The 12,347-nt window shown below is 36.2% G+C and overlaps 1 pseudogene; it reads right to left on the minus strand.

Moving 5' to 3' along the window:
• Positions 1-9,276: 9,276 nt before the first annotated feature.
• LOC112301814 (large ribosomal subunit protein uL11-like) lies at positions 9,277-9,775 on the minus strand (annotated as a pseudogene).
• Between the last annotated feature and the right edge of the window lie 2,572 nt (positions 9,776-12,347).

Consider the following 12,347-nt stretch of genomic DNA (forward strand, 5'->3'; position numbering starts at 1 on the left):
AAGGGGAAGGGACTAAAGAGCATGTGTGAATGACCCATGAACATGGACAACAGTGTGGGAATTGACTGTGGGAGGGGGGAGTGGGATGGATGGAGGAAGGCAAAGGGGGAAAAATTGGGACAACTGTAATAGAATAACAAAAATCTTTAAAAAAATAAAAATAAAAAACTAAAAAATCTGTATCATTCAGTAGTCAGTGATTCAGAAATTTCTAGCAATGTTAGGCAAAAAATAAATACTGGGAAATAGGTGAATACACATTTGTGGGAAGGGATAGAGATGTGAACTTTAGGTGGGGCTTCCAGAGAAAATTTCCAGAACAAATGCCCTGTGTATAATTGCTTTGACCTCTGCCACAGGTGTAAGGTGGGAAGCAGAGGCTGTGCAGGTGGGGCCCGAGGCAGTGTGTGGTGGCCTGGGGAATTCTAAATGGAAGGTAGATCACCAGGCTGCAGTCCTGGGGTCAGGGAGCAGCTACTGCTCCTGTCACAACTGTCTCACCACACCCCCAAACCAGGAACCAGACACAGGTCCCTGAGTTTAGTGCTACCACCCTCAAAAAGACAGAGATGTGACACGAAAATGCTGCTGAAGAAAACCATACATTCCAAGACTTCGCTTGTCAGATTAATGATGTTTACTTGTTTTTTAAAAATCCCCACAGCTTTATTAAGATATAATCAACATATAACTTTGTGAAAGTTTAAGGTATACAAGGTGTTGATTTGATACATTTATATATTGCAAAATGATTACCATGATAGCTTTAGCTAACACCTGACAGAGTTAATTTTTTCTGTGGTGAGATCATTTAAGATTTACTGTTAGCAACTTTCAAGTATGTAATATAGTGTTATTAGCTGTGGTCACCATGCTGTACATCATCCTCAGAATACCTTGTAAGTGGAAGTGTGTGCTGTTTGACCAACATCTCCCCATTTACACTGACCCAGCCTCTGGTAACTGCCATTCTACTTTCTGTTGCTCTGAGTTCAGCTTTTAAAAATTACATATATAAGTGAGATTATGCTGCGTTTGTCTTTCTCTGATTTACTTCATTTAGAAAAATCCCCTCAAGGTCCATCTATATTGTTGCAAATACCAGTATTTCCTTCTTTCTTGTGGCTCAGTAGTATTCCATTGTATATATGCGCCACCTATTCTTTATTCATTCGTCCAAAAATGGACACTTAGGTTGTTTCTATATCGTGGCTATTATGAATAATGCTGCAATGAACATGGAGTGCAGATTTCTTTTCAAGATCTTGTTTTAATTTCCTTGGGATATATACCAAGAACTGAGATTAATGGATCATGTGGTAGTTCTATTTTAATTGACCATATATATGTGGGTTTATTTCAGGGCTTTCTCTTTTGTTTCATTGATCTATGTGTCATAGATCAATGTGTCATAGGATGGTACTGTTTTTAGGCCAGTACCGTCCTATTTGATTACTATAGCTTTGTAATATAGCTTGAAATCAGGAAGTGTGGTACCTCCCGCTTCTTCTTCTTTCTCAAAATTACTTTGGCTATTGGGGGTCTTCTGTGGATTCATACAAATTTGGGGCTTTAAACAATTTTTATGTAAAATGCCATTGAGATTTTGATAGGGATTTTACTAATCTGTAGATAACTTTGCGTAGCATCGACATTTTAACAATATTAATTCTTCCAGTCTATGAGCATGAAATATCTTTTCCTTTTTCCTTTTAATTGAATTTATTGGGGTGACTTTGGTTGATTAAATTACATAGGTTTCTGGTGTATGCTTCTATAATATATTATCTCTATATCGTATTGCATGTTTACCATCCCAAGTTTCAGGACAATAAAAGAAAATCTGGACAAGGATAATCCAGGAAAATACACCTCTTCATGTTTCCTGTCAGATGAGAATAGATGAACAGGATGTGTTTTTGAGATATAGAATATTATCTTACTTGTCCTTATAAGGCAAAATAACTTAGATGGCAAATGGTTATTCTGAGATAATTTGGCTTGGCAGAAGCAAGCAAGTTGAGACAGAATTTGTTAAGGCAAAGTATTTTTTAAAGTAATTTAATACTTAATAGAAATATTTTAATACTAACAGCAATTTGTACTTGCCAGGTGGGATTACTAGTTCGACAATTTTTAAAACACCAATCTCCAGTCATAGCAAATAAACCTGGGGACAGGCAGCAGTGGATGGAATTTGTAGTAGTGGCAATAAACCGTAGCTGACAACCTGTGGTTGAACATTCTCACTCCCTGTTTTCTTGACTTGCTTACCACCAATCCACTGTAATCCATACCGTTAATGTGGGGGTATACTGAGTCATCCCCAGAGTTCTTTAAATGAATATTTTTCCCTAAAATAACTTTTGTCTCCTTGTGTTAAGTCCCCCCTTTTCTCTCTTTTTCTTTGCTTTGCAGCAGTAAAGCAAAACCTTTCTCTGGTTAATGACTTCCTAAATTTCGTGGGTTTTATTGGTTTATTGATTTTGGTATTTCTGTACTTTTATTTAAATATGTTTTCTAGAAAAACAAAGTAATGTGTCCCCAGTCTGTTTTCTTGAACTTAAAGTACCTGTTGATTTTAGCATCCATTTTTATCATGGGAAAAAACCAACCTTGGCATTAACAGATGTAACACTGAAGATTTCAACTTTTCTTGAACTATAAGTAAGAATTTAAGATGTGGACATGCTTATTGATTTTAGAGAGAAGGGAAAGGAGGGAGAGGGAGCGGGAGAGAAGCATCAATGCGAGAGAGAAACATCTGTTGGTTGCCTCCTGTACATGCCTGGATTGGGGAACACACCCACATCCTGGCCATGTGCTTTGACCAGGAATCGAACTGGTGACTTTTTGGTTTGTGGGGTGATGCCCAACCAACTGAGCCACGCTGGCCAGGGCTTTACTCTAGATATATTTGTGATCAGTGAGTAAACTATTGCTTTTGTAAATAAAATAGTTTTTTGTGTTAACTTATATGTCAATAGACATTTTATATCTCATTAATATCTATACCAATTTCTTACTGTCTTCATCCCCAAACACTTTATCAAAAAAGTTAATTATATGCTTTCAACACTCTCTTAAGCTAATAAGGAGAACTCATATTCAGGAACTTCATAGTGAATACTTTTAGAGAAATTTCCCATGTTTGTATTCTATTAAATTTTATTCTTTTGTAAATCAGGTTTCTTACAGAAGCCTACCATTTAAAAAAAAATTAAGACTTTACTTTTTTACAACAGTTTAGAAGTTTCACAGAATGAATAAGAGAAAGGTACAAGGATTTCCCCCATATTCCCTGGCCCCAGACATGCATAACCTTCCTTATTATCAACATCCCCCACTAGAGTGGTACAATTGATGAACCTACATTGACACATTATAACCACCCAAAGCCATAGTTTACTTTAGGGCTCACTCTCCAAATTGTATATTGTATGGGTTTGGACAAATGTATCCATCATTATAGTATCATACAGAGTGTTTTCATTGCTGTAAAAATCCTCTGTGCTCCACATATTTACCCCTCCCCGCAACCCCTGGAAATCATTGATCTTTTTACTGTCTTTATAGTTTTACCTTTTCTAGAATGCCGTTTACTTGCAGATTGACTATTCTCATTCAGTAATGTTTATTTACTATTTCTTCATGTCTTCTCATGCCTTGATAGTTGATTACTTTTCAGCACTGAATAATAATCTATTGTCTAGATGTACAATTTATTTATCCAATCACTTACTGAAATACATCTTAGTTGTGTCCACACTTTAGTAATTAAGAAAAAACTGCTAAACATCTTTATGCAGGTTATCATGTGGATATAACTTTTTGACTCCTTTATGGAAATACCAAGCAGCTCAGTGGCTGAATTATAATGTTAAAATTATGCTTAGTTTTATAAGAAACTGGCAAATTCTTCCCAAGTGGCTGTACCATTTTGCACTTCCAGCAGCAATGAGAGTTGCTCCACATCCTCTCCAGCATTCGGTGTTACTGTGGTTCTTTAGATGAAAGTAAATCTGTTCTTATAAGATAGGTAAATCTTGAGACTTCTGGTATATTTCCAGCATTAAGTTCATGTTTTTGGAAGAAAAACCTAAGCAAATATCTTCTTGAATTGTAACCAGAAATTGTAATTATTTATTCTTTCTACAAATACTCATTGAGTGTTTTCCTATCTCTGATACTATGGGGCTAGTGCTATGGGAACAAAGATGAACAAAATTAAATAATGTTTTTGCTCTCAGGAGGCTTACATTGTCATGGGTGAAGAAAAAACAAAATCAAGTAAATTAATTAGTAAAATTATATTTTTATGCCAGAATATAAAATTAAAGTCATTCCAGAGAACAATTTATCAGTAATTTGATAAATGAAATGCATACACATACTCTTATCTGGAAGTGAGCTAAAATTATGTTTAGTTTTGTAGGAAACTGCCTTAGGTATCTATTACTAGCATATTCAATCAGTAAAATATGGTGAGACTTACAGTAGAATGTAATGCAGCAGCAATCAGACACAACCAACTTAAGCATCACAACCAACTCAACATGTAGCATCACTGATCCATTTTAGAAGTATATTGACTCAAAATATTAGAAAACCTTTGAGAGCTATAACATAATATTTTTGCATAAATTTATATATATTATCCAAAACTGCTTTATATGTGTTATGGTCCTTAAGCTCTATCAACCTCACCTAGGAAGTGCTGGATGGAGAACTCAGGAGGTAGGACCCACCAATTTCTCTTTAGAAGCCTTTGAAGTGAATCTGATGGAGGTTAAAGTTTGAAAACAGTGGATTGCTGTGGACAGTTATATGTTGTTTTACTAAGATCCTCATAATTTGTCATTTAATGACATTTTATACTATTTTGAACAATTATTATAATGTAGTCATAGCCTGATTTTATGCTCTTTTTCTACAGTAATGCATTTTCTTTGTCACACAGATAACCCATTTATGAGAAATTTAAATTGGTGTGGCACAGAGTTGTTTTAAAAGTTTATGAATAAGAATAATATACTAAAAGTAAGGGAAATGTGTTAGATTATAAAGAATATAAAATATTTATTAAACATATTAGCTACATAGGAAATGCATGCTTCCATGTTATAGTAGAAGGTAAGCTTCAACTTAACACAATGCATCTGACAAATATGTATGTACATATGTGTAATATGTATATATAATGTATAAAATTTACCTTTTACTATAGACTGTAACCTGACAAACAACTATACCTGGCAGTATATATTTTCAAAAATTATTGAATTAAATGTCTAAAATCAGTGAATTCTATTGTGTATAAATGATATCTCGATAAAATTGACAAAAATTTAAGGCATCACTTTATGATTCTACATGAACTCTCTCTCATATTTATACAGCTCTGCAAAATTCCTATTATTCTGATCTAAGTGATGAATCTAAGTTATATGATAGATTTATCAACCTAGATGATCCAAGCAAAGGCAGTCCTGGGAACATTCCACATTTGATACATAACTTAACTTTGAATATGACAAAAGGAAAGTAAGTTGACCTAAAAAAATTTGACCTATTTCAGAAAAATCAGGAAATTATTCTATCTCTTCTCGATACTATCACAATGACCCCATGAACCGAGAGATCAGCCTTTACGTTAATAAGGATGGGAAAGTTCTCACAGTGCATGAATTGTTTAAGCACCATCACCCACTGTGTGACACTGAAGATGTGCCTATAGGAGAACACACGGGCTTTAAATCAGAGGGGTGTGGTATCTAACACTACCTCTCCAACACCTAGTCACTTTGGTCAAACACTAAACCTCTTGAGCCTCAATTTTCACACTTGTATGTTAAGACTAAATGTGCTGTAGTGTCTGTGCAGTACCTGGCCTAAGAGTAGGTGCTGAGTGAGTGCCTGGCATTGTTATTTTTCTTTAGTGGGTACCACATGTCTCTAGAGTCCCCCCTAACCTCATCAATTCTCCTGTAACCCAACAGGCATTCCATTCTTCTTCCACGTCTGTGAAAAGAAGTGGCAGAAATGCATCTTGTTCTTAACTTCTGGTGAGGAGGGCTAGTAGGCTTGAAGTGTGGGAGATGGGAAAGCAGGTAAATGAGGGCAGGCCTCTGCCTTAAGTATCCTCTGCGCCCAAAGTCCGGTATTGAATCAGACACTAACTCATGGGGTTATTTCTGGAATTACTGCTGTACTCCTGGACATCCCAGCCCTTCACAGAGATCAGAATAATCACCACTCATAAAGAAATAAACCAAAGTGGAGAGCTGCCTCTAGGCAGTGGTCACTGGTAGCTACAACCTGAATGAATTCATCTGTCCAGCCAGACCACTGGAACTCCAGGTGCTAGCTAAACAGTCTCACATGGTCCTTCCTTTAATCTTGTAATAATTGCATCTCCCTATTTTACATGATGAAGCTTTTTGGATTCTGTTTATTATATTATGGTAGGATTTTACTTTATGTAATAATATATTCATCATGCCTTTCTATGTTTTGTTTTTCTGTTGCTTTGACATGTTTGCTGAACCTGAAAAGACTACCCCTCCCAGAGCCCATACCTCTGCACCTCCTTTATTGGGCTCTTATACTCCAGGCCACTGCTCTCCTGCCCTAATCAGCCCAGGGCCAGGCACCAGACAACTATAGACAGCTTCTGTATGTATACCCACTATATCAGGGGTGTCAAACTCATTTTCACCGGGGGCCACATCAGCCTCATGGTTGCCTTCAAAGGGCCAAAATAATTTTAGGACTTTATAAATGTAACTACTCCTTAACTGTTAAGGAGTTGAAATTACATTCGGCCCTTAGAAGGCAACTGTGAGGCTGATGTGGCCCCCCCATTGAAAATGAGTTTGATGCCCCTGCTCTATACCATGGTGCCCACTGACATATTCAAACTAGCCAGTCCTAATACTGCTTATCCTGCCTGCCTTTCCCAGGGAAACCACAATAAAAGTTCTTGCCTGCATTCCCCCCTCACTCCCCGTGCCTCCCGATTGGTCCTGGGGCTTCCCTGTGTGGCCCTGCATGGCATGGTGTCCCTCCTCTTGGGAACTGTCAGTAACAAACTTTCTTTGTCTCCTGACCTCACATACCTGATTAATAATAAAACCTACATTTTAAAACAGACAGAAAGTGTGACAAGATACTCATATTTAACCAGTTCTTCTCAAACTTTAATGTGCAAAGGAATCATGTGGATGGACATCTTGTTAAAATGCAGAATCTGAATCAGAGATCTGAAGTGAGGCCCTGCATTTTCAACAAAGTGATGCCAAAGCTTCTAGTCTATGGAACACACTTTTAATGGCAAAGCACTAAACTACATATACCCAGTTTCCATATTCTGCTTTCTTAGAGGTTTGGCTAATTATGTTACCTCTTCACAAATGGTTTCCTTCTTTGCAAAATGGAAATTAAAAACACTATCTACCTATTAAACTGTGCTAGAGATAAAATGAGGCAATATGGGTAAAACAACAAATATTTATTAAGCTATAATTATATATAAACCTATGAAAAGTATAAACTCATAAATTATTGCAAAAAATAAAATATTTGTAATTCACCCTTAAATATTACAGGAATAGCAATTTATACTTGAAGTGTTTGTTACGGATTTTCTGTATTTGTATATTAAAGTAAGTCCCCAAAATTCACTTCCCATTAACATTAATGTTCTTATTTTCATATAAAGTTGGAAATAATAAAATTAAATCTCTGTAAACATACAGATACTATCCATAGCCCTCAAATTCAGAAGTATCTTCTTCAAAATTAACTGTGTTTTTGAGGTTTTGTTGCTTGGAGCACAAAGTGACTTGAATTAAATGTGTCTATGCTACTCACAAATTTAAAAAGCCATCCTGTAAAAGAACATCTATAAATATATTTTTAAGCCACAGTAGTAATAACTTCAAAGCACACTCTGGAATACAAACATAAAAACCCAAGAGAAGTTTTGAGACTATTTGATGAAGGACTTAATCTTTGCAATAAAACAGAATTTCTACAACAACCAAGTAGGTATAATTCAATTTAACAAATATAAACCAAGTATCTCTTGTGTGCAAAACATAGTTTCATGAGAAGGAAGGGACAGGGCTAGCCTTTGAAGAATTGATCATTTATGTATCTGCAGGCTAACTCAGACCACCTTATTGGAGACTGAACATAGTAAATGTCTTATGAGAAGAACAAATCCAGTAATGGTGGTTTCCAGAAACCCTTGTCCTGGATAAGTTTAGTTTATATGAAAAAATGTGGAATTTGAAAGTCTTTACAGAGAGTTTGAATTAGAGATAAAAAGATAAGACAGAGAATGGAATTAAAATCAGCGAAGACATGAATGTAAGAACTAACAGGCAAGGTAAGGGGAAAATGCATATAGGTTCTCCAGCTTGGCAATATATGGTATGATATAAACTAGGAAAAAAAGAGGCTGGATCTACTTTGACCCCAGGTAGGGCCCTACAACATGAAGCCAGCCTCTAAAAAAATTGACTTTGTTAGCAATTTAAATAATATACAATGGTGAGCATACAATGATGAATTGGAGAATTGGGGTATTCAAAGAATCTATAAGAAACATCAGGAAATAGAAAAGTTTAGAGCCAAGCAGATATGTTTTATGGAATATTTTATGTAACACACCAGTTTTGAATGGTAAAGTTTAGGGTAGAAGATACAGCATCAGCCTCTGAAAATGATGCCAAGGGACATTAACAATGGTGGCTATAAGGTAATACAATTTGGGACTATTTTCAGAAACAAAATATAAATAACCCATAAAGTTGAAATATGATCAACCTTAGCAGATTAAAAGAAAAATGAAAAAATTGTATTTTTATAAAATTATCAAATACTAAAATATGACATCTACAGTTTTCTCCACATACCTCACCAACACTTATTGTTTACTGATTTATTGATGATAGTCATTCTGACAGATGTGAAGTGATATCTCATTGTGGTTTTAATTTGCATTTCTCTGATGATGAGTGATACAGAGTTTCTTCATATGTCTATTGGCCATTTGTATGTCCTCTTTACAGAAGGGTCTATTCAGATCCTCTTCCCATTTTTAATTGGATTGTTTGCTTTCTTGATACTGAGTTGTATGAGTTCTTTTTTAAAAATTTTCAATGCAATTAACTTTTACCTTTTACTGTTAATTCTATTACAGTTGTCCTAATTTTATTTTATTTTTTGGTTGTCAAATGATCTTTAATTGGAAATTTTCCTTTGTAGTTCTTAACTAGCTGGGCATTGTACTGCACCACTGTTTGTGTCATCTATGATGTCATGAGGGTGGTGGCCATCGACATTGCAGCCCACGGACTGGGCAGTCCCTGGGATCTCTTTAATGGTTCCAGAGAGTTCTCTGGCTGAAGATAGGTGCCACATCTATCAGGTAATGTTGACAATCTCATCAAAAGTGATATTTCCACTGTGCTTAGTGTTTTTTTTTTCTTCTTTCTGTCTCATGGTGGTTCTTTGAGGCTTTTGATGATCAGGGCAGAGGCAGAAGGCACTACCTCAGTCTGGGCCTGTCTGTTCTGAATGGTCAGTTTCACTGTAATCCCCAGACCCTTCCATTCGCTGGTTGCTTTGGTGATATCTTCACCAACCTTTTTTGTAGACAGACCTAGGGGGCCAATCTTGGGGGCCAGGGCAGACATGGTACCAATTTCCCACTGGTGCACCTCAGGTATACGACTTTCATCTCATTAGGGTCTAACTTCAGAGGCATGATGGAGGCAGCTGGTGTAAGATGAACCCAGATTCCAGATGAAAGTTGCACCTTCTCTTTGGAGCCAAAAGCTGAAGGCTGTTCCAATTTTTTTCTGCTTTGTTCCCCTCCACTCAGCCCACCCCTTCCCCCCTCAGTCATCCCCACTCTGTGGTCCATGTCCATGGGTCATTCATACATGTTCTTTGATTAATCCCTTCCCCCTCCTTTGGCCACTCCCCCCTCACTCTTCTCATCTTACAGCTGTCAGTCTGTTCCATGTTTCCATGTCTCTGCTTCTATCTTGCCCATCAGTTTATTTTTTTCATTAGATTCCACATATGAGTGAAATCATATGGTACTTGTCTTTCACCTACTGGCTTATTTCACTTAGCATAATAGTCTCCAGTTCCATCCATGCTGTTGCAAAATGTAGGGATTCCTTCTTTTTTCTGCTGCATAGTATTCCATTGTGTAAATGTACCAGTTTATTAATACACTCATCTACTGATAGGCACTTAGGCTATTTCCAATACTTTCCTATTGTAAATAGTGCTGCTCTGAACTTAGAAATGCATAAGTTCTTTTGAGTTGCTGTTTTAGGAATCTTAGGGTATATTCTCAGAAGTGGAATTGCTGGGTCATAAGGCAGTTGCATTTTTAACATTTTGAGGAAAATCCATACTGTTTTCTACAGTGGTTGCACCAGTCTGCATTCCCACAGTGTACTAGGGTTCCCTTTTCTCCACGTCCTCGCCAGCATTTGTTGCTTGTTAATTTATTAATGATGGCCATTCTGGCTGGTGTGAGATATATCTCACTGTGGTTTTAATTTGTGTCTCTCTGATGGCCAGGGATGTTGAGCACTTTTTCATATGTCTATGGGTCCTCTGTATGTCCTCCTTGGAGATATACAAGGTGCAATATTCCTCCTTGTTGCAATATTCAGGTCCTTTCCCCACTTTTTAATTGTATTGTTTGTTTTCATGGTGTTGATGTGTGTGAGTTCTTTATCTATTTTGGAGATTAAACACTTGTCTGATATGTCATTGGCAAATATGTTTTCCCATACAGTCAGTTCACTTTTCATTTTGATGATGTTTTCTTTAGCTGCGCAGAAGTTTTTAAATTTGATGTACTCCCATTTGTTTGTTTTTTCCTTTATTGTCCTTGCCTGAGGAGATATATGGACTAAAATATTGCTATGTGGGATATTTGAAATTTTACTGCCTATGTTTTCTGCTAGGACTTTTATGGTATCATGACTTATATGTAAGTCTTTTATTGATTTTGAGTTTATTCTGATGTATGGTGTAAGTTGGTGGTCTAGTTTAATTTAAATGGTTTTTTTGCATGTACCAGTTCAGTTCTCCCAACACCATTTATTGAAGAGACTGTTTTTACCTTGTTGTATGCTCATGCCCCCTTTGTCAAATATTAATTGACCATAGAGGCATGGGCTTATTTCTGAGCTCTCTATTATGTTCCATTGGTCTATGTGTTTGTTCTTATGCCAGTACTAGACTGTTTTAATTACAGTGGCCTTGTAGTATAGTTTTATATCAGGTATTATGATCATGATCCCTTCAACTTTGTTCTTCTTTCTCAGGATTACTGAGGGTATTTGGGTCCTTTCTGGTTCCATATACATTTTTGAAATATTTGCTCTAGATCTGTGAAATATGCTATTGGTATTTTAATAGGAATTGCATTTAATGTATAGATGGCTTTGGGTATTATGGACATTTTGTGATGTTAATTCTTCCAATCCATGAACATGGTGTATATTTCCATTTATTTGTATCTTCCTCAATTTCTTTCCACAATGTTCTGTAGTTTTCCGAGTATAGATCTTTTACCTCCTTGGTTAGTTTATTCCTAGGTACTTTATTTTTCTTGCTGCTGTAGTATATGGTATTTTTTTCTTAGTTTCTCTTTCTGATAGTTCATCAATTTCTGAATATTGACTTTGTATCCTGCTATTTTGCTGAATTCACTTACTAGGTCAAATAATTTTTTGGTGGAGACTATAGGGTTTTCTATGTACACTGTCATCTTGTTTGTGAATAATGACAATTTTACTTCTTTCCAATTTGGATGCCTTTTATTTATCTTTCTTGTCTAATCACTGTGGGTAGAACTTCCATTACCATGTTAAATGGTAATGGGTAAAAGCAAGGGTCTTTGCTTTCACCACAGACCCTTGTCTTGTTGCTAAGCTTAAGGGAAATGCTTTTATTTTTGCCCATTGAGTATGGTGTTGGCAGTAGGTTTCTTGTATATGTCCTTTATTATGTTGAAGTATAATCCCTCCATTCCCACTTTGCTGAGTGTTTTTATCATATGAGTGCTGGCTTTTATCAAATGCTTTTTCAGCATCTGTTGATATGATCATGTGGCTTTTGTCCTTCATTTTGTTTATGTGGTGTATTATTATGTTTATTGATTTGCAAATATTGTACCATCCTTTCATCCCCAGAATAAATCCCACTGGGTCATGGTGCATGATCTTTTTAATGTATTGATGGATCTGAATTGCCAGTATTTTGTGGAGGATTTTAGCATCTCTGTTCATCAGAGATATTGCGCTGTA

This window comes from Desmodus rotundus, chromosome 6 (assembly GCF_022682495.2).
Source record: "Desmodus rotundus isolate HL8 chromosome 6, HLdesRot8A.1, whole genome shotgun sequence".
NCBI classification, from domain to species: domain Eukaryota; kingdom Metazoa; phylum Chordata; class Mammalia; order Chiroptera; family Phyllostomidae; genus Desmodus; species Desmodus rotundus.